Here is a 22,405-nt window from a genome sequence, read left to right as displayed (position 1 = left end):
TCCTTGTGATTTCTACCAAGTAAATATACACTCTAGCTACACACTGGGCCCTTCCTTGAATAAAGTTTATTTGGCACGGAATTCTGCGTGTAGCCAACCGCCTCCCCTTGGGAGCGCTCTGGGTAGGCTATCGGGCTCTGCTTCTTCTAAAACCCTGGAGTGTAAGAGGAAGAACTGTGCTTTGGTTACAGCAGGAAAGCAAGCCGACTTTCTCCTGTAAGGATGGGGTCTTAAGGTTTGACTTTAAAGAAGGAATGCGTTGCAGTTTTGGTTTCTCAGTGCTGCTCAGCCTAGGGCAATGAGGGAGATTTGCATGACATATAGGAATTGAGAGAACACATTGCCTGGAGTTGTTGGAGAGCTGAGGAAATCTAGCTCTTCCAAGGAAGAGTGCAGTGTGTTGCCCTACACACAAAATACACAGTGACTGGGAAACGTTTCCGGGCCTGGATGTTTCTTAGTAGCCCAGTGGAGCCTGCTGGTACTCGGTGCTCTTGCAGGGAATAGGGTGCCCACGAGAGGTCCTCGGTGTCTTGACAAGCTTACTAACCTTAAAAGAAAACAGACCTAAAACAAATGCCACAAGGAAACTGCTTCAAGCTCAGCTTCGGCAGGGCTAGTCAAGGCTTTACCTGGAGGAAAGAACTCACGTCAAGTTTCCTTTATCTCTAGGGCGTCTGAGGAGAGGCTCCCACCCAGGCTATGAAAGCACCCTGTTGATGCAGAGAACACTCGTTCCCTTCCCAGAGCCCTGCCTACAATGACTAAAGACTCGTCCTAAAACTGTTATTTAGGTAACTTCAAGGCAGCATGCATGGAGCATTCAAAATGGGAAAGCAAGGCTTGTGCCATAAGGTCACCGTTTCCAGCGAACACGCGGCCTACCTACTTGTGATTTCTACCAAGTAAATATACACTCTAGCTAAACACTGGTCCCTTCCTTGAATAAAGTTTATTTGGCACGGAGTTCTGCGTGTAGCCAACAGCCTCCCCCAAGGAGCGCTCTAGGTAGGCTATCTGGCTTAGCTTCTTCTAAAACCCTGCAGTGTAAGAGGAAGATCTGTGCTTTGGTTACAGCAGAAACGCAAGCTGACTTTCTCCTGTAAGGATGGGGTCTTAAGGTATGACTTTGTAGAAGGAATGCGAAGCAGTTTTGGTTTCTCAGAGCTGCTCAGCCTAGGGCAATGAGGCAGATTTGCATGATATGTAGGACGTGAGAGAACACATTTCCTGGGGCTGTTGGAGAGCTGCGGAAATCTAGCTCTTCCAAGGAAGAGTGCAGTGTGTTGGCCTACACACAAAATACACAGAGTGACTGGGAAAGGTGTCCGGGCCTGGATGTTTCTTAGTAGCCCAGTGGAGACTGCCGGTACTCGGTGGTCTTCCAGGGAATAAGGTGCCCAGGCGAGGTCCTCGGTGTCCTGAAAAGCTTACTAACCTTAAAAGGAAACAGACCTGAAACTAATGCCTCAAGGACTCCGCTCCAAGCTTCCACTTCGGCAGGGCTATTCTAGGCTTTACCTTGAGGAAAGGACTCACGTCAAGTTTCCTTTTAGCTGTAGAGCGTCTGAGGAGAGGCTCCCACCCAGGCTATGAAAGCACCCTGTTGATGTAGAGAACACTCGTTCCCTTCCCAGAGCCCTGCCTACAATGACTAAAGACTCGTCCTAAAACTGTTATTTAGGTAACTTCAAGGCAGCACGCATGGAGCATTCAAAATGGGAAAGCAAGGCTTGTGCCATAAGGTCACCGTTTCCAGCGAACACGCGGCCTACCTACTTGTGATTTCTACCAAGTAAATATACACTCTAGCTAAACACTGGTCCATTCCTTGAATAAAGTTTATTTGGCACGGAGTTCTGCGTGTAGCCAACAGCCTCCCCCAAGGAGCGCTCTAGGTAGGCTATCTGGCTTAGCTTCTTCTAAAACCCTGCAGTGTAAGAGGAAGATCTGTGCTTTGGTTACAGCAGAAACGCAAGCTGACTTTCTCCTGTAAGGATGGGGTCTTAAGGTATGACTTTGTAGAAGGAATGCGAAGCAGTTTTGGTTTCTCAGAGCTGCTCAGCCTAGGGCAATGAGGCAGATTTGCATGATATGTAGGACGTGAGAGAACACATTTCCTGGGGCTGTTGGAGAGCTGAGGAAATCTAGCTCTTCCAAGGAAGAGTGCCGTGTGTTGGCCTACACACAAAATACACAGAGTGACTGGGAAAGGTTTCCGGGCCTGGATGTTTCTTAGTAGCCCAGTGGAGACTGCCGGTACTCGGTGGTCTTCCAGGGAATAAGGTGCCCAGGCGAGGTCCTCGGTGTCCTGAAAAGCTTATTAACCTTAAAAGGAAACAGACCTGAAACTAATGCCTCAAGGACTCCGCTCCAAGCTTCCACTTCGGCAGGGCTATTCTAGGCTTTACCTTGAGGAAAGGACTCACGTCAAGTTTCCTTTTAGCTGTAGGGCGTCTGAGGAGAGGCTCCCACCCAGGCTATGAAAGCACCCTGTTGATGTAGAGAACACTCGTTCCCTTCCCAGAGCCTTGCCTACAGAGACTAGAGACCCGTCCTAAAATTGTTATTTAGGCAGCTTCAAGGCAGCTTGAATGGAGCATTCAAAATGGGTAAGCAAGGCTTGTGCCATACGTTCCCCATTTCCAGCGAACATGCAGCCTACCTCCTTGTGATTTCTACCAAGTAAATATACACTCTAGCTACACACTGGTCCCTTCCTTGAATAAAGTTTATTTGGCACGGAATTCTGCGTGTAGCCAACCGCCTCCCCCAGGGATCGCTCTGGGTAGGCTATCGGGCTTAGCTTCTTCTAAAACCCTGGAGTGTAAGAGGAAGAACTGTGCTGTGGTTACAGCAGAAACGCAAGCCGACTTTCTACTGTAAGGATGGGGTGTTAAGGTATGACTTTGTAGAAGGAATGTGAAGCAGTTTTGGTTTCTCAGTGCCGGTCAGCCTAGGGCAATGAGGCAGATTTGCATGATATGTAGGACGTGAGAGAACACATTTCCTGGAGCTGTTGGAGAGCTGAGGAAATCTAGCTCTTCCAAGGAAGAGTGTAGTGTGTTGGCCTACACACAAAATACAAAGAGTGAATGGGAAAAGTTTCCGGGCCTGGATGTTTCTTAGTAGCCCAGTGGAGCCTGCCGGTACTGGGTGTTCTTGCAGGGAATAGGGTGCCCAGGCGAGGTCCTCAGGGCCTTGAAAAGCTTACTAACCTTAAAAGAAAACAGACCTGAAACTAATGCCTCAAGCACTCCGCTCCAAGCTTCCACTTCGGCAGGGCTATTCTAGGCTTTACCTTGAGGAGAGGACTCACGTCAAGTTTCCTTTTAGCTCTAGAGTGTCTCAGGCGAGGCTCCTACCCAGTCTATGAAAGCACCCTGTTGATGTACAGAACACTCGTTCCCTTCCCAGAGCCCTGCCTACAGACACTAGAGACCCGTCCTAAAATTGTAATTTAGGTAGCTTCAAGGCAGCTTGAATGGAGCATTCAAAAGTGGTAAGCACGGCTTGTGCCATAAGTTCCCCGTTTCCAGCGAACATGCAGCCTACCTCCTTGTGATTTCTACCAAGTAAATATACACTCTAGCTACACACTGGGCCCTTCCTTGAATAAAGTTTATTTGGCACGGAATTCTGCGTGTAGCCAACCGCCTCCCCTTGGGAGCGCTCTGGGTAGGCTATCGGGCTCTGCTTCTTCTAAAACCCTGGAGTGTAAGAGGAAGAACTGTGCTTTGGTTACAGCAGGAAAGCAAGCCGACTTTCTCCTGTAAGGATGGGGTCTTAAGGTTTGACTTTAAAGAAGGAATGCGTTGCAGTTTTGGTTTCTCAGTGCTGCTCAGCCTAGGGCAATGAGGGAGATTTGCATGACATATAGGAATTGAGAGAACACATTGCCTGGAGTTGTTGGAGAGCTGAGGAAATCTAGCTCTTCCAAGGAAGAGTGCAGTGTGTTGCCCTACACACAAAATACACAGTGACTGGGAAACGTTTCCGGGCCTGGATGTTTCTTAGTAGCCCAGTGTAGCCTGCTGGTACTCGGTGCTCTTGCAGGGAATAGGGTGCCCACGAGAGGTCCTCGGTGTCTTGACAAGCTTACTAACCTTAAAAGAAAACAGACCTAAAACAAATGCCACAAGGAAACTGCTTCAAGCTCAGCTTCGGCAGGGCTAGTCAAGGCTTTACCTGGAGGAAAGAACTCACGTCAAGTTTCCTTTATCTCTAGGGCGTCTGAGGAGAGGCTCCCACCAAGGCTATGAAAGCACCCTGTTGATGCAGAGAACACTCGTTCCCTTCCCAGAGCCCTGCCTACAATGACTAAAGACTCGTCCTAAAACTGTTATTTAGGTAACTTCAAGGCAGCATGCATGGAGCATTCAAAATGGGAAAGTAAGGCTTGTGCCATAAGGTCACCGTTTCCAGCGAACACGCGGCCTACCTCCTTGTGATTTCTACCAAGTAAATATACACTCTAGCTACACACTGGTCCCTTCCTTGAATAAAGTTTATTTGGCACGTAATTCTGCGTGTAGCCAACCGCCTCCCCCAGGGATGGCTCTGGGTAGGCTATCGGGCTTAGCTTCTTCTAAAACCCTGGAGTGTAAGAGGAAGAACTGTGCTGTGGTTACAGCAGAAACGCAAGCCGACTTTCTACTGTAAGGATGGGGTGTTAAGGTATGACTTTGTAGAAGGAATGTGAAGCAGTTTTGGTTTCTCAGTGCCGGTCAGCCTAGGGCAATGAGGCAGATTTGCATGATATGTAGGACGTGAGAGAACACATATCCTGGAGCTGTTGGAGAGCTGAGGAAATCTAGCTCTTCCAAGGAAGAGTGTAGTGTGTTGGCCTACACACAAAATACAAAGAGTGAATGGGAAAAGTTTCCGGGCCTGGATGTTTCTTAGTAGCCCAGTGGAGCCTGCCGGTACTGGGTGTTCTTGCAGGGAATAGGGTGCCCAGGCGAGGTCCTCAGGGCCTTGAAAAGCTTACTAACCTTAAAAGAAAACAGACCTGAAACTAATGCCTCAAGAACTCCGCTCCAAGCTTCCACTTCGGCAGGGCTATTCTAGGCTTTACCTTGAGGAGAGGACTCACGTCAAGTTTCCTTTTAGCTCTAGAGTGTCTCAGGCGAGGCTCCTACGCAGTCTATGAAAGCACCCTGTTGATGTAGAGAACACTCGTTCCCTTCCCAGAGCCCTGCCTACAGACACTAGAGACCCGTCCTAAAATTGTAATTTAGGCAGCTTCAAGGCAGCTTGAATGGAGCATTCAAAAGTGGTAAGCAAAGCTTGTGCCATAAGTTCCCCGTTTCCAGCGAACATGCAGCCTACCTCCTTGTGATTTCTACCAAGTAAATATACACTCTAGCTACACACTGGTCCCTTCCTTGAATAAAGTTTATTTGGCACGGAATTCTGCGTGTAGCCAACCGCCTCCCCTTGGGAGCGCTCTGGGTAGGCTATCGGGCTCTGCTTCTTCTAAAACCCTGGAGTGTAAGAGGAAGAACTGTGCTTTGGTTACAGCAGGAAAGCAAGCCGACTTTCTCCTGTAAGGATGGGGTCTTAAGGTTTGACTTTAAAGAAGGAATGCGTTGCAGTTTTGGTTTCTCAGTGCTGCTCAGCCTAGGGCAATGAGGGAGATTTGCATGACATATAGGAATTGAGAGAACACATTGCCTGGAGTTGTTGGAGAGCTGAGGAAATCTAGCTCTTCCAAGGAAGAGTGCAGTGTGTTGCCCTACACACAAAATACACAGTGACTGGGAAACGTTTCCGGGCCTGGATGTTTCTTAGTAGCCCAGTGGAGCCTGCTGGTACTCGGTGCTCTTGCAGGGAATAGGGTGCCCACGAGAGGTCCTCGGTGTCTTGACAAGCTTACTAACCTTAAAAGAAAACAGACCTAAAACAAATGCCACAAGGAAACTGCTTCAAGCTCAGCTTCGGCAGGGCTAGTCAAGGCTTTACCTGGAGGAAAGAACTCACGTCAAGTTTCCTTTATCTCTAGGGCGTCTGAGGAGAGGCTCCCACCCAGGCTATGAAAGCACCCTGTTGATGCAGAGAACACTCGTTCCCTTCCCAGAGCCCTGCCTACAATGACTAAAGACTCGTCCTAAAACTGTTATTTAGGTAACTTCAAGGCAGCATGCATGGAGCATTCAAAATGGGAAAGCAAGGCTTGTGCCATAAGGTCACCGTTTCCAGCGAACACGCGGCCTACCTACTTGTGATTTCTACCAAGTAAATATACACTCTAGCTAAACACTGGTCCCTTCCTTGAATAAAGTTTATTTGGCACGGAGTTCTGCGTGTAGCCAACAGCCTCCCCCAAGGAGCGCTCTAGGTAGGCTATCTGGCTTAGCTTCTTCTAAAACCCTGCAGTGTAAGAGGAAGATCTGTGCTTTGGTTACAGCAGAAACGCAAGCTGACTTTCTCCTGTAAGGATGGGGTCTTAAGGTATGACTTTGTAGAAGGAATGCGAAGCAGTTTTGGTTTCTCAGAGCTGCTCAGCCTAGGGCAATGAGGCAGATTTGCATGATATGTAGGACGTGAGAGAACACATTTCCTGGGGCTGTTGGAGAGCTGCGGAAATCTAGCTCTTCCAAGGAAGAGTGCAGTGTGTTGGCCTACACACAAAATACACAGAGTGACTGGGAAAGGTGTCCGGGCCTGGATGTTTCTTAGTAGCCCAGTGGAGACTGCCGGTACTCGGTGGTCTTCCAGGGAATAAGGTGCCCAGGCGAGGTCCTCGGTGTCCTGAAAAGCTTACTAACCTTAAAAGGAAACAGACCTGAAACTAATGCCTCAAGGACTCCGCTCCAAGCTTCCACTTCGGCAGGGCTATTCTAGGCTTTACCTTGAGGAAAGGCCTCACGTCAAGTTTCCTTTTAGCTGTAGAGCGTCTGAGGAGAGGCTCCCACCCAGGCTATGAAAGCACCCTGTTGATGTAGAGAACACTCGTTCCCTTCCCAGAGCCCTGCCTACAATGACTAAAGACTCGTCCTAAAACTGTTATTTAGGTAACTTCAAGGCAGCACGCATGGAGCATTCAAAATGGGAAAGCAAGGCTTGTGCCATAAGGTCACCGTTTCCAGCGAACACGCGGCCTACCTACTTGTGATTTCTACCAAGTAAATATACACTCTAGCTAAACACTGGTCCATTCCTTGAATAAAGTTTATTTGGCACGGAGTTCTGCGTGTAGCCAACAGCCTCCCCCAAGGAGCGCTCTAGGTAGGCTATCTGGCTTAGCTTCTTCTAAAACCCTGCAGTGTAAGAGGAAGATCTGTGCTTTGGTTACAGCAGAAACGCAAGCTGACTTTCTCCTGTAAGGATGGGGTCTTAAGGTATGACTTTGTAGAAGGAATGCGAAGCAGTTTTGGTTTCTCAGAGCTCCTCAGCCTAGGGCAATGAGGCAGATTTGCATGATATGTAGGACGTGAGAGAACACATTTCCTGGGGCTGTTGGAGAGCTGAGGAAATCTAGCTCTTCCAAGGAAGAGTGCCGTGTGTTGGCCTACACACAAAATACACAGAGTGACTGGGAAAGGTTTCCGGGCCTGGATGTTTCTTAGTAGCCCAGTGGAGACTGCCGGTACTCGGTGGTCTTCCAGGGAATAAGGTGCCCAGGCGAGGTCCTCGGTGTCCTGAAAAGCTTACTAACCTTAAAAGGAAACAGACCTGAAACTAATGCCTCAAGGACTCCGCTCCAAGCTTCCACTTCGGCAGGGCTATTCTAGGCTTTACCTTGAGGAAAGGACTCACGTCAAGTTTCCTTTTAGCTGTAGGGCGTCTGAGGAGAGGCTCCCACCCAGGCTATGAAAGCACCCTGTTGATGTAGAGAACACTCGTTCCCTTCCCAGAGCCTTGCCTACAGAGACTAGAGACCCGTCCTAAAATTGTTATTTAGGCAGCTTCAAGGCAGCTTGAATGGAGCATTCAAAATGGGTAAGCAAGGCTTGTGCCATACGTTCCCCATTTCCAGCGAACATGCAGCCTACCTCCTTGTGATTTCTACCAAGTAAATATACACTCTAGCTACACACTGGTCCCTTCCTTGAATAAAGTTTATTTGGCACGGAATTCTGCGTGTAGCCAACCGCCTCCCCCAGGGATCGCTCTGGGTAGGCTATCGGGCTTAGCTTCTTCTAAAACCCTGGAGTGTAAGAGGAAGAACTGTGCTGTGGTTACAGCAGAAACGCAAGCCGACTTTCTACTGTAAGGATGGGGTGTTAAGGTATGACTTTGTAGAAGGAATGTGAAGCAGTTTTGGTTTCTCAGTGCCGGTCAGCCTAGGGCAATGAGGCAGATTTGCATGATATGTAGGACGTGAGAGAACACATTTCCTGGAGCTGTTGGAGAGCTGAGGAAATCTAGCTCTTCCAAGGAAGAGTGTAGTGTGTTGGCCTACACACAAAATACAAAGAGTGAATGGGAAAAGTTTCCGGGCCTGGATGTTTCTTAGTAGCCCAGTGGAGCCTGCCGGTACTGGGTGTTCTTGCAGGGAATAGGGTGCCCAGGCGAGGTCCTCAGGGCCTTGAAAAGCTTACTAACCTTAAAAGAAAACAGACCTGAAACTAATGCCTCAAGCACTCCGCTCCAAGCTTCCACTTCGGCAGGGCTATTCTAGGCTTTACCTTGAGGAGAGGACTCACGTCAAGTTTCCTTTTAGCTCTAGAGTGTCTCAGGCGAGGCTCCTACCCAGTCTATGAAAGCACCCTGTTGATGTACAGAACACTCGTTCCCTTCCCAGAGCCCTGCCTACAGACACTAGAGACCCGTCCTAAAATTGTAATTTAGGTAGCTTCAAGGCAGCTTGAATGGAGCATTCAAAAGTGGTAAGCACGGCTTGTGCCATAAGTTCCCCGTTTCCAGCGAACATGCAGCCTACCTCCTTGTGATTTCTACCAAGTAAATATACACTCTAGCTACACACTGGGCCCTTCCTTGAATAAAGTTTATTTGGCACGGAATTCTGCGTGTAGCCAACCGCCTCCCCTTGGGAGCGCTCTGGGTAGGCTATCGGGCTCTGCTTCTTCTAAAACCCTGGAGTGTAAGAGGAAGAACTGTGCTTTGGTTACAGCAGGAAAGCAAGCCGACTTTCTCCTGTAAGGATGGGGTCTTAAGGTTTGACTTTAAAGAAGGAATGCGTTGCAGTTTTGGTTTCTCAGTGCTGCTCAGCCTAGGGCAATGAGGGAGATTTGCATGACATATAGGAATTGAGAGAACACATTGCCTGGAGTTGTTGGAGAGCTGAGGAAATCTAGCTCTTCCAAGGAAGAGTGCAGTGTGTTGCCCTACACACAAAATACACAGTGACTGGGAAACGTTTCCGGGCCTGGATGTTTCTTAGTAGCCCAGTGGAGCCTGCTGGTACTCGGTGCTCTTGCAGGGAATAGGGTGCCCACGAGAGGTCCTCGGTGTCTTGACAAGCTTACTAACCTTAAAAGAAAACAGACCTAAAACAAATGCCACAAGGAAACTGCTTCAAGCTCAGCTTCGGCAGGGCTAGTCAAGGCTTTACCTGGAGGAAAGAACTCACGTCAAGTTTCCTTTATCTCTAGGGCGTCTGAGGAGAGGCTCCCACCCAGGCTATGAAAGCACCCTGTTGATGCAGAGAACACTCGTTCCCTTCCCAGAGCCCTGCCTACAATGACTAAAGACTCGTCCTAAAACTGTTATTTAGGTAACTTCAAGGCAGCATGCATGGAGCATTCAAAATGGGAAAGTAAGGCTTGTGCCATAAGGTCACCGTTTCCAGCGAACACGCGGCCTACCTCCTTGTGATTTCTACCAAGTAAATATACACTCTAGCTACACACTGGTCCCTTCCTTGAATAAAGTTTATTTGGCACGTAATTCTGCGTGTAGCCAACCGCCTCCCCCAGGGATCGCTCTGGGTAGGCTATCGGGCTTAGCTTCTTCTAAAACCCTGGAGTGTAAGAGGAAGAACTGTGCTGTGGTTACAGCAGAAACGCAAGCCGACTTTCTACTGTAAGGATGGGGTGTTAAGGTATGACTTTGTAGAAGGAATGTGAAGCAGTTTTGGTTTCTCAGTGCCGGTCAGCCTAGGGCAATGAGGCAGATTTGCATGATATGTAGGACGTGAGAGAACACATTTCCTGGAGCTGTTGGAGAGCTGAGGAAATCTAGCTCTTCCAAGGAAGAGTGTAGTGTGTTGGCCTACACACAAAATACAAAGAGTGAATGGGAAAAGTTTCCGGGCCTGGATGTTTCTTAGTAGCCCAGTGGAGCCTGCCGGTACTGGGTGTTCTTGCAGGGAATAGGGTGCCCAGGCGAGGTCCTCAGGGCCTTGAAAAGCTGACTAACCTTAAAAGAAAACAGACCTGAAACTAATGCCTCAAGAACTCCGCTCCAAGCTTCCACTTCGGCAGGGCTATTCTAGGCTTTACCTTGAGGAAAGGACTCACGTCAAGTTTCCTTTTAGCTGTAGAGCGTCTAAGGAGAGGCTCCCACCCAGGCTATGAAAGCACCCTGTTGATGTAGAGAACACTCGTTCCCTTCCCAGAGCCTTGCCTACAGAGACTAGAGACCCGTCCTAAAATTGTTATTTAGGCAGCTTCAAGGCAGCTTGAATGGAGCATTCAAAAGTGGTAAGCAAGGCTTGTGCCATAAGTTCCCCGGTTCCAGCGAACATGCAGCCTACCTCCTTGTGATTTCTACCAAGTAAATATACACTCTAGCTACACACTGGTCCCTTCCTTGAATAAAGTTTATTTGGCACGGAATTCTGCGTGTAGCCAACCGCCTCCCCTTGGGAGCGCTCTGGGTAGGCTATCGGGCTCTGCTTCTTCTAAAACCCTGGAGTGTAAGAGGAAGAACTGTGCTTTGGTTACAGCAGGAAAGAAAGCCGACTTTCTCCTGTAAGGATGGGGTCTTAAGGTTTGACTTTAAAGAAGGAATGCGTTGCAGTTTTGGTTTCTCAGTGCTGCTCAGCCTAGGGCAATGAGGGAGATTTGCATGACATATAGGAATTGAGAGAACACATTGCCTGGAGTTGTTGGAGAGCTGAGGAAATCTAGCTCTTCCAAGGAAGAGTGCAGTGTGTTGCCCTACACACAAAATACACTGTGACTGGGAAACGTTTCCGGGCCTGGATGTTTCTTAGTAGCCCAGTGGAGCCTGCTGGTACTCGGTGCTCTTGCAGGGAATAGGGTGCCCACGAGAGGTCCTCGGTGTCTTGACAAGCTTACTAACCTTAAAAGAAAACAGACCTAAAACAAATGCCACAAGGAAACTGCTTCAAGCTCAGCTTCGGCAGGGCTAGTCAAGGCTTTACCTGGAGGAAAGAACTCACGTCAAGTTTCCTTTATCTCTAGGGCGTCTGAGGAGAGGCTCCCACCCAGGCTATGAAAGCACCCTGTTGATGCAGAGAACACTCGTTCCCTTCCCAGAGCCCTGCCTACAATGACTAAAGACTCGTCCTAAAACTGTTATTTAGGTAACTTCAAGGCAGCATGCATGGAGCATTCAAAATGGGAAAGCAAGGCTTGTGCCATAAGGTCACCGTTTCCAGCGAACACGCGGCCTACCTACTTGTGATTTCTACCAAGTAAATATACACTCTAGCTAAACACTGGTCCCTTCCTTGAATAAAGTTTATTTGGCACGGAGTTCTGCGTGTAGCCAACAGCCTCCCCCAAGGAGCGCTCTAGGTAGGCTATCTGGCTTAGCTTCTTCTAAAACCCTGCAGTGTAAGAGGAAGATCTGTGCTTTGGTTACAGCAGAAACGCAAGCTGACTTTCTCCTGTAAGGATGGGGTCTTAAGGTATGACTTTGTAGAAGGAATGCGAAGCAGTTTTGGTTTCTCCGAGCTGCTCAGCCTAGGGCAATGAGGCAGATTTGCATGATATGTAGGACGTGAGAGAACACATTTCCTGGGGCTGTTGGAGAGCTGAGGAAATCTAGCTCTTCCAAGGAAGAGTGCAGTGTGTTGGCCTACACACAAAATACACAGAGTGACTGGGAAAGGTGTCCGGGCCTGGATGTTTCTTAGTAGCCCAGTGGAGACTGCCGGTACTCGGTGGTCTTCCAGGGAATAAGGTGCCCAGGCGAGGTCCTCGGTGTCCTGAAAAGCTTACTAACCTTAAAAGGAAACAGACCTGAAACTAATGCCTCAAGGATTCCGCTCCAAGCTTCCACTTCGGCAGGGCTATTCTAGGCTTTACCTTGAGGAAAGGACTCACGTCAAGTTTCCTTTTAGCTGTAGAGCGTCTGAGGAGAGGCTCCCACCCAGGCTATGAAAGCACCCTGTTGATGTAGAGAACACTCGTTCCCTTCCCAGAGCCTTGCCTACAGAGACTAGAGACCCGTCCTAAAATTGTTATTTAGGCAGATTCAAGGCCGCTTGAATGGAGCATTCAAAATGTGTAAGCAAGGCTTGTGCCATAAGTTCCCCGTTTCCAGCGAACATGCAGCCTACCTCCTTGTGATTTCTACCAAGTAAATATACACTCTAGCTACACACTGGTCCCTTCCTTGAATAAAGCTTATTTGGCACGGAATTCTGCGTGTAGCCAACCGCCTCCCCCAGGGATCGCTCTGGGTAGGCTATCGGGCTCTGCTTCTTCTAAAACCCTAGAGTGTAAGAGGAAGAACTGTGCTGTGGTTACAGCAGAAACGCAAGCCGACTTTCTACTGTAAGGATGGGGTGTTAAGGTATGACTTTGTGGAAGGAATGTGAAGCAGTTTTGGTTTCTCAGTGCCGGTCTGCCTAGGGCAATGAGGCAGATTTGCATGATATGTAGGACGTGAGAGAACACATTTCCTGGAGCTGTTGGAGAGCTGAGGAAATCTAGCTCTTCCAAGGAAGAGTGTAGTGTGTTGGCCTACACACAAAATACAAAGAGTGAATGGGAAAAGTTTCCGGGCCTGGATGTTTCTTAGTAGCCCAGTGGAGCCTGCCGGTACTGGGTGTTCTTGCAGGGAATAGGGTGCCCAGGCGAGGTCCTCAGGGCCTTGAAAAGCTTACTAACCTTAAAAGAAAACAGACCTGAAACTAATGCCTCAAGAACTCCGCTCCAAGCTTCCACTTCGGCAGGGCTATTCTAGGCTTTACCTTGAGGAGAGGACTCACGTCAAGTTTCCTCAGGCGAGGCTCCTACCCAGGCTATGAAAGCACCCTGTTGATGCAGAGAACACTCGTTCCCTTCCCAGAGCCCTGCCTACAATGCCTAAAGACTGGTCCTAAAACTGTTATTTAGGTAACTTCAAGGCAGCATGCATGGAGCATTCAAAATGGGAAAGCAAGGCTTGTGCCATAAGGTCACCGTTTCCAGCGAACACGCGGCCTACCTACTTGTGATTTCTACCAAGTAAATATAAACTCTAGCTAAACACTGGTCCCTTCCTTGAATAAAGTTTATTTGGCACGGAGTTCTGCGTGTAGCCAACAGCCTCCCCCAAGGAGCGCTCTAGGTAGGCTATCTGGCTTAGCTTCTTCTAAAACCCTGCAGTGTAAGAGGAAGATCTGTGCTTTGGTTACAGCAGAAACGCAAGCTGACTTTCTCCTGTAAGGATGGGGTCTTAAGGTATGACTTTGTAGAAGGAATGCGAAGCAGTTTTGGTTTCTCAGAGCTGCTCAGCCTAGGGCAATGAGGCAGATTTGCATGATATGTAGGACGTGAGAGAACACATTTCCTGGGGCTGTTGGAGAGCTGAGGAAATCTAGCTCTTCCAAGGAACAGTGCAGTGTGTTGGCCTACACACAAAATACACAGAGTGACTGGGAAAGGTGTCCGGGCCTGGATGTTTCTTAGTAGCCCAGTGGAGACTGCCGGTACTCGTTGGTCTTCCAGGGAATAAGGTGCCCAGGCGAGGTCCTCGGTGTCCTGAAAAGCTTACTAACCTTAAAAGGAAACAGACCTGAAACTAATGCCTCAAGGACTCCGCTCCAAGCTTCCACTTCGGCAGGGCTATTCTAGGCTTTACCTTGAGGAAAGGACTCACGTCAAGTTTCCTTTTAGGTGTAGAGCGTCTGAGGAGAGGCTCCCACCCAGGCTATGAAAGCACCCTGTTGATGTAGAGAACACTCGTTCCCTTCCCAGAGCCTTGCCTACAGAGACTAGAGACTCGTCCTAAAATTGTTATTTAGGCAGCTTCAAGGCAGCTTGAATGGAGCATTCAAAATGGGTAAGCAAGGCTTGTGCCATACGTTCCCCGTTTCCAGCGAACATGCAGCCTACCTCCTTGTGATTTCTACCAAGTAAATATACACTCTAGCTACACACTGGTCCCTTCCTTAAATAAAGTTTATTTGGCACGTAATTCTGCGTGTAGCCAACCGCCTCCCCCAGGGATCGCTCTGGGTAGGCTATCGGGCTTAGCTTCTTCTAAAACCCTGGAGTGTAAGAGGAAGAACTGTGCTGTGGTTACAGCAGAAACGCAAGCCGACTTTCTACTGTAAGGATGGGGTGTTAAGGTATGACTTTGTAGAAGGAATGTGAAGCAGTTTTGGTTTCTCAGTGCCGGTCAGCCTAGGGCAATGAGGCAGATTTGCATGATATGTAGGACGTGAGAGAACACATTTCCTGGAGCTGTTGGAGAGCTGAGGAAATCTAGCTCTTCCAAGGAAGAGTGTAGTGTGTTGGCCTACACACAAAATACAAAGAGTGAATGGGAAAAGTTTCCGGGCCTGGATGTTTCTTAGTAGCCCAGTGGAGCCTGCCGGTACTGGGTGTTCTTGCAGGGAATAGGGTGGCCAGGCGAGGTCCTCAGGGCCTTGAAAAGCTTACTAACCTTAAAAGAAAACAGACCTGAAACTAATGCCTCAAGAACTCCTCTCCAAGCTTCCACTTCGGCAGGGCTATTCTAGGCTTTACCTTGAGGAGAGGACTCACGTCAAGTTTCCTTTTAGCTCTAGAGTGTCGCAGGCGAGGCTCTTACCCAGTCTATGAAAGCACCCTGTTGATGTAGAGAACACTCGTTCCCTTCCCAGAGCCCTGCCTACAGACACTAGAGACCCGTCCTAAAATTGTAATTTAGGTAGCTTCAAGGCAGCTTGAAGGGAGCATTCAAAAGTGGTAAGCAAGGCTTGTGCCATAAGTTCCCCGTTTCCAGCGAACATGCAGCCTACCTCCTTGTGATTTCTACCAAGTAAATATACACTCTAGCTACACACTGGTCCCTTCCTTGAATAAAGTTTATTTGGCACGGAATTCTGCGTGTAGCCAACCGCCTCCCCTTGGGAGCGCTCTGGGTAGGCTATCGGGCTCTGCTTCTTCTAAAACCCTGGAGTGTAAGAGGAAGAACTGTGCTTTGGTTACAGCAGGAAAGCAAGCCGACTTTCTCCTGTAAGGATGGGGTCTTAAGGTTTGACTTTAAAGAAGGAATGCGTTGCAGTTTTGGTTTCTCAGTGCTGCTCAGCCTAGGGCAATGAGGGAGATTTGCATGACATATAGGAATTGAGAGAACACATTGCCTGGAGTTGTTGGAGAGCTGAGGAAATCTAGCTCTTCCAAGGAAGAGTGCAGTGTGTTGCCCTACACACAAAATACACAGTGACTGGGAAACGTTTCCGGGCCTGGATGTTTCTTAGTAGTCCAGTGGAGCCTGCTGGTACTCGGTGCTCTTGCAGGGAATAAGGTGCCCACGAGAGGTCCTCGGTGTCTTGACAAGCTTACTAACCTTAAAAGAAAACAGACCTATAACTAATGCCACAAGGAAACTGCTTCAAGCTCAGCTTCGGCAGGGCTAGTCAAGGCTTTACCTGGAGGAAAGAACTCACGTCAAGTTTCCTTTATCTCTAGGGCGTCTGAGGAGAGGCTCCCACCCAGGCTATGAAAGCACCCTGTTGATGCAGAGAACACTCGTTCCCTTCCCAGAGCCCTGCCTACAATGACTAAAGACTCGTCCTAAAACTGTTATTTAGGTAACTTCAAGGCAGCATGCATGGAGCATTCAAAATGGGAAAGCAAGGCTTGTGCCATAAGGTCACCGTTTCCAGCGAACACGCGGCCTACCGACTTGTGATTTCTACCAAGTAAATATACACTCTAGCTAAACACTGGTCCCTTCCTTGAATAAAGTTTATTTGGCACGGAGTTCTGCGTGTAGCCAACAGCCTCCCCCAAGGAGCGCTCTAGGTAGGCTATCTGGCTTAGCTTCTTCTAAAACCCTGCAGTGTAAGAGGAAGATCTGTGCTTTGGTTACAGCAGAAACGCAAGCTGACTTTCTCCTGTAAGGATGGGGTCTTAAGGTATGACTTTGTAGAAGGAATGCGAAGCAGTTTTGGTTTCTCAGAGCTGCTCAGCCTAGGGCAATGAGGCAGATTTGCATGATATGTAGGACGTGAGAGAACACATTTCCTGGGGCTGTTGGAGAGCTGAGGAAATCTAGCTCTTCCAAGGAAGAGTGCAGTGTGTTGGCCTACACACAAAATACAGAGAGTGACTGGGAAATGGGTCCGGGCCTGGATGTTTCTTAGTAGCCCAGTGGAGACTGCCGGTACTCGGTGGTCTTCCAGGGAATAAGGTGCCCAGCGAGGTCCTCGGTGTCCTGAAAAGCTTACTAACCTTAAAAGGAAACAGACCTGAAACTAATGCCTCAAGGACTCCGCTCCAAGCTTCCACTTCGGCAGGGCTATTCTAGGCTTTACCTTGAGGAAAGGACTCACGTCAAGTTTCCTTTTAGCTGTAGAGCGTCTGAGGAGAGGCTCCCACCCAGGCTATGAAAGCACCCTGTTGATGTAGAGAACACTCGTTCCCTTCCCAGAGCCTTGCCTACAGAGACTAGAGACCCGTCCTAAAATTCTTATTTAGGCAGCTTCAAGGCAGCTTGAATGGAGCATTCAAAATGGGTAAGCAAGGCTTGTGCCATAAGTTCCCCGTTTCCAGCGAACATGCAGCCTACCTCCTTGTGATTTCTACCAAGTAAATATACACTCTAGCTACACACCGGTCCCTTCCTTGAATAAAGTTTATTTGGCACGGAATTCTGCGTGTAGCCAACCGCCTCCCCTTGGGAGCGCTCTGGGTAGGCTATCGGGCTCTGCTTCTTCTAAAACCCTGGAGTGTAAGAGGAAGAACTGTGCTTTGGTTACAGCAGAAACGCAAGCCGACTTTCTACTGTAAGGATGAGGTGTTAAGGTATGACTTTGTAGAAGGAATGTGAAGCAGTTTTGGTTTCTCAGTGCCGGTCAGCCTAGGGCAATGAGGCAGATTTGCATGATATGTAGGACGTGAGAGAACACATTTCCTGGAGCTGTTGGAGAGCTGAGGAAATCTAGCTCTTCCAAGGAAGAGTGTAGTGTGTTGGCCTACACACAAAATACAAAGAGTGAATGGGAAAAGTTTCCGGGCCTGGATGTTTCTTAGTAGCCCAGTGGAGCCTGCCGGTACTGGGTGTTCTTGCAGGGAATAGGGTGGCCAGGCGAGGTCCTCAGGGCCTTGAAAAGCTTACTAACCTTAAAAGAAAACAGACCTGAAACTAATGCCTCAAGAACTCCTCTCCAAGCTTCCACTTCGGCAGGGCTATTCTAGGCTTTACCTTGAGGAGAGGACTCACGTCAAGTTTCCTTTTAGCTCTAGAGTGTCGAAGGCGAGGCTCCTACCTAGTCTATGAAAGCACCCTGTTGATGTAGAGAACACTCGTTCCCTTCCCAGAGCCCTGCCTACAGACACTAGAGACCCGTCCTAAAATTGTAATTTAGGTAGCTTCAAGGCAGCTTGAAGGGAGCATTCAAAAGTGGTAAGCAAGGCTTGTGCCATAAGTTCCCCGTTTCCAGCGAACATGCAGCCTACCTCCTTGTGATTTCTACCAAGTAAATATACACTCTAGCTACACACTGGTCCCTTCCTTGAATAAAGTTTATTTGGCACGGAATTCTGCGTGTAGCCAACCGCCTCCCCTTGGGAGCGCTCTGGGTAGGCTATCGGGCTCTGCTTCTTCTAAAACCCTGGAGTGTAAGAGGAAGAACTGTGCTTTGGTTACAGCAGGAAAGCAAGCCGACTTTCTCCTGTAAGGATGGGGTCTTAAGGTTTGACTTTAAAGAAGGAATGCGTTGCAGTTTTGGTTTCTCAGTGCTGCTCAGCCTAGGGCAATGAGGGAGATTTGCATGACATATAGGAATTGAGAGAACACATTGCCTGGAGTTGTTGGAGAGCTGAGGAAATCTAGCTCTTCCAAGGAAGAGTGCAGTGTGTTGCCCTACACACAAAATACACAGTGACTGGGAAACGTTTCCGGGCCTGGATGTTTCTTAGTAGTCCAGTGGAGCCTGCTGGTACTCGGTGCTCTTGCAGGGAATAAGGTGCCCACGAGAGGTCCTCGGTGTCTTGACAAGCTTACTAACCTTAAAAGAAAACAGACCTATAACTAATGCCACAAGGAAACTGCTTCAAGCTCAGCTTCGGCAGGGCTAGTCAAGGCTTTACCTGGAGGAAAGAACTCACGTCAAGTTTCCTTTATCTCTAGGGCGTCTGAGGAGAGGCTCCCACCCAGGCTATGAAAGCACCCTGTTGATGCAGAGAACACTCGTTCCCTTCCCAGAGCCCTGCCTACAATGACTAAAGACTCGTCCTAAAACTGTTATTTAGGTAACTTCAAGGCAGCATGCATGGAGCATTCAAAATGGGAAAGCAAGGCTTGTGCCATAAGGTCACCGTTTCCAGCGAACACGCGGCCTACCGACTTGTGATTTCTACCAAGTAAATATACACTCTAGCTAAACACTGGTCCCTTCCTTGAATAAAGTTTATTTGGCACGGAGTTCTGCGTGTAGCCAACAGCCTCCCCCAAGGAGCGCTCTAGGTAGGCTATCTGGCTTAGCTTCTTCTAAAACCCTGCAGTGTAAGAGGAAGATCTGTGCTTTGGTTACAGCAGAAACGCAAGCTGACTTTCTCCTGTAAGGATGGGGTCTTAAGGTATGACTTTGTAGAAGGAATGCGAAGCAGTTTTGGTTTCTCAGAGCTGCTCAGCCTAGGGCAATGAGGCAGATTTGCATGATATGTAGGACGTGAGAGAACACATTTCCTGGGGCTGTTGGAGAGCTGAGGAAATCTAGCTCTTCCAAGGAAGAGTGCAGTGTGTTGGCCTACACACAAAATACAGAGAGTGACTGGGAAATGGGTCCGGGCCTGGATGTTTCTTAGTAGCCCAGTGGAGACTGCCGGTACTCGGTGGTCTTCCAGGGAATAAGGTGCCCAGCGAGGTCCTCGGTGTCCTGAAAAGCTTACTAACCTTAAAAGGAAACAGACCTGAAACTAATGCCTCAAGGACTCCGCTCCAAGCTTCCACTTCGGCAGGGCTATTCTAGGCTTTACCTTGAGGAAAGGACTCACGTCAAGTTTCCTTTTAGCTGTAGAGCGTCTGAGGAGAGGCTCCCACCCAGGCTATGAAAGCACCCTGTTGATGTAGAGAACACTCGTTCCCTTCCCAGAGCCTTGCCTACAGAGACTAGAGACCCGTCCTAAAATTCTTATTTAGGCAGCTTCAAGGCAGCTTGAATGGAGCATTCAAAATGGGTAAGCAAGGCTTGTGCCATAAGTTCCCCGTTTCCAGCGAACATGCAGCCTACCTCCTTGTGATTTCTACCAAGTAAATATACACTCTAGCTACACACCGGTCCCTTCCTTAAATAAAGTTTATTTGGCACGTAATTCTGCGTGCAGCCAACCGCCTCCCCCAGTGATCGCTCTGGGTAGGCTATCGGGCTTAGCTTCTTCTAAAACCCTGGAGTGTAAGAGGAAGAACTGTGCTGTGGTTACAGCAGAAACGCAAGCCGACTTTCTACTGTAAGGATGGGGTGTTAAGGTATGACTTTGTAGAAGGAATGTGAAGCAGTTTTGGTTTCTCAGTGCCGGTCAGCCTAGGGCAATGAGGCAGATTTGCATGATATGTAGGACGTGAGAGAACACATTTCCTGGAGCTGTTGGAGAGCTGAGGAAATCTAGCTCTTCCAAGGAAGAGTGTAGTGTGTTGGCCTACACACAAAATACAAAGAGTGAATGGGAAAAGTTTCCGGGCCTGGATGTTTCTTAGTAGCCCAGTGGAGCCTGCCGGTACTGGGTGTTCTTGCAGGGAATAGGGTGCCCAGGCGAGGTCCTCAGGGCCTTGAAAAGCTTACTAACCTTAAAAGAAAACAGACCTGAAACTAATGCCTCAAGAACTCCTCTCCAAGCTTCCACTTCGGCAGGGCTATTCTAGGCTTTACCTTGAGGAGAGGACTCACGTCAAGTTTCCTTTTAGCTCTAGAGTGTCGCAGGCGAGGCTCCTACCCAGTCTATGAAAGCACCCTGTTGATGTAGAGAACACTCGTTCCCTTCCCAGAGCCCTGCCTACAGACACTAGAGACCCATCCTAAAATTGTAATTTAGGTAGCTTCAAGGCAGCTTGAATGGAGCATTCAAAAGTGGTAAGCAAGGCTTGTGCCATAAGTTCCCCGTTTCCAGCGAACATGCAGCCTACCTCCTTGTGATTTCTACCAAGTAAATATACACTCTAGCTACACACTGGTCCCTTCCTTGAATAAAGTTTATTTGGCACGGAATTCTGCGTGTAGCCAACCGCCTCCCCTCGGGAGCGCTCTGGGTAGGCTATCGGGCTCTGCTTCTTCTAAAACCCTGGAGTGTAAGAGGAAGAACTGTGCTTTGGTTACAGCAGGAAAGCAAGCCGACTTTCTCCTGTAAGGATGGGGTCTTAAGGTTTGACTTTAAAGAAGGAATGCGTTGCAGTTTTGGTTTCTCAGTGCTGCTCAGCCTAGGGCAATGAGGGAGATTTGCATGACATATAGGAATTGAGAGAACACATTGCCTGGAGTTGTTGGAGAGCTGAGGAAATCTAGCTCTTCCAAGGAAGAGTGCAGTGTGTTGCCCTACACACAAAATACACAGTGACTGGGAAACGTTTCCGGGCCTGGATGTTTCTTAGTAGCCCAGTGGAGCCTGCTGGTACTCGGTGCTCTTGCAGGGAATAGGGTGCCCACGAGAGGTCCTCGGTGTCTTGACAAGCTTACTAACCTTAAAAGAAAACAGACCTAAAACAAATGCCACAAGGAAACTGCTTCAAGCTCAGCTTCGGCAGGGCTAGTCAAGGCTTTACCTGGAGGAAAGAACTCACGTCAAGTTTCCTTTATCTCTAGGGCGTCTGAGGAGAGGCTCCCACCCAGGCTATGAAAGCACCCTGTTGATGCAGAGAACACTCGTTCCCTTCCCAGAGCCCTGCCTACAATGACTAAAGACTCGTCCTAAAACTGTTATTTAGGTAACTTCAAGGCAGCATGCATGGAGCATTCAAAATGGGAAAGCAAGGCTTGTGCCATAAGGTCACCGTTTCCAGCGAACACGCGGCCTACCTACTTGTGATTTCTACCAAGTAAATATACACTCTAGCTAAACACTGGTCCCTTCCTTGAATAAAGTTTATTTGGCACGGAGTTCTGCGTGTAGCCAACAGCCTCCCCCAAGGAGCGCTCTAGGTAGGCTATCTGGCTTAGCTTCTTCTAAAACCCTGCAGTGTAAGAGGAAGATCTGTGCTTTGGTTACAGCAGAAACGCAAGCTGACTTTCTCCTGTAAGGATCGGGTCTTAAGGTATGACTTTGTAGAAGGAATGTGAAGCAGTTTTGGTTTCTCAGTGCCGGTCAGCCTAGGGCAATGAGGCAGATTTGCATGATATGTAGGACGTGAGAGAACACATTTCCTGGAGCTGTTGGAGAGCTGAGGAAATCTAGCTCTTCCAAGGAAGAGTGTAGTGTGTTGGCCTACACACAAAATACAAAGAGTGAATGGGAAAAGTTTCCGGGCCTGGATGTTTCTTAGTAGCCCAGTGGAGCCTGCCGGTACTGGGTGTTCTTGCAGGGAATAGGGTGCCCAGGCGAGGTCCTCAGGGCCTTGAAAAGCTTACTAACCTTAAAAGAAAACAGACCTGAAACTAATGCCTCAAGAACTCCTCTCCAAGCTTCCACTTCGGCAGGGCTATTCTAGGCTTTACCTTGAGGAGAGGACTCACGTCAAGTTTCCTTTTAGCTCTAGAGTGTCTCAGGCGAGGCTCCTACCCAGTCTATGAAAGCACCCTGTTGATGTAGAGAACACTCGTTCCCTTCCCAGAGCCCTGCCTACAGACACTAGAGACCCGTCCTAAAATTGTAATTTAGGTAGCTTCAAGGCAGCTTGAATGGAGCATTCAAAAGTGGTAAGCAAGGCTTGTGCCATAAGTTCCCCGTTTCCAGCGAACATGCAGCCTACCTCCTTTTGATTTCTACCAAGTAAATATACACTCTAGCTACACACTGGTCCCTTCCTTGAATAAAGTTTATTTGGCACGGAATTCTGCGTGTAGCCAACCGCCTCCCCTCGGGAGCGCTCTGGGTAGGCTATCGGGCTCTGCTTCTTCTAAAACCCTGGAGTGTAAGAGGAAGAACTGTGCTTTGGTTACAGCAGGAAAGCAAGCCGA

This window comes from Balaenoptera physalus, assembly GCF_965194825.1.
Source record: "Balaenoptera physalus genome assembly, chromosome: 17".
NCBI classification, from domain to species: domain Eukaryota; kingdom Metazoa; phylum Chordata; class Mammalia; order Artiodactyla; family Balaenopteridae; genus Balaenoptera; species Balaenoptera physalus.
The sequence above is the reverse complement of the archived record's forward strand: the minus strand, read 5'-3'. Positions refer to the sequence as shown.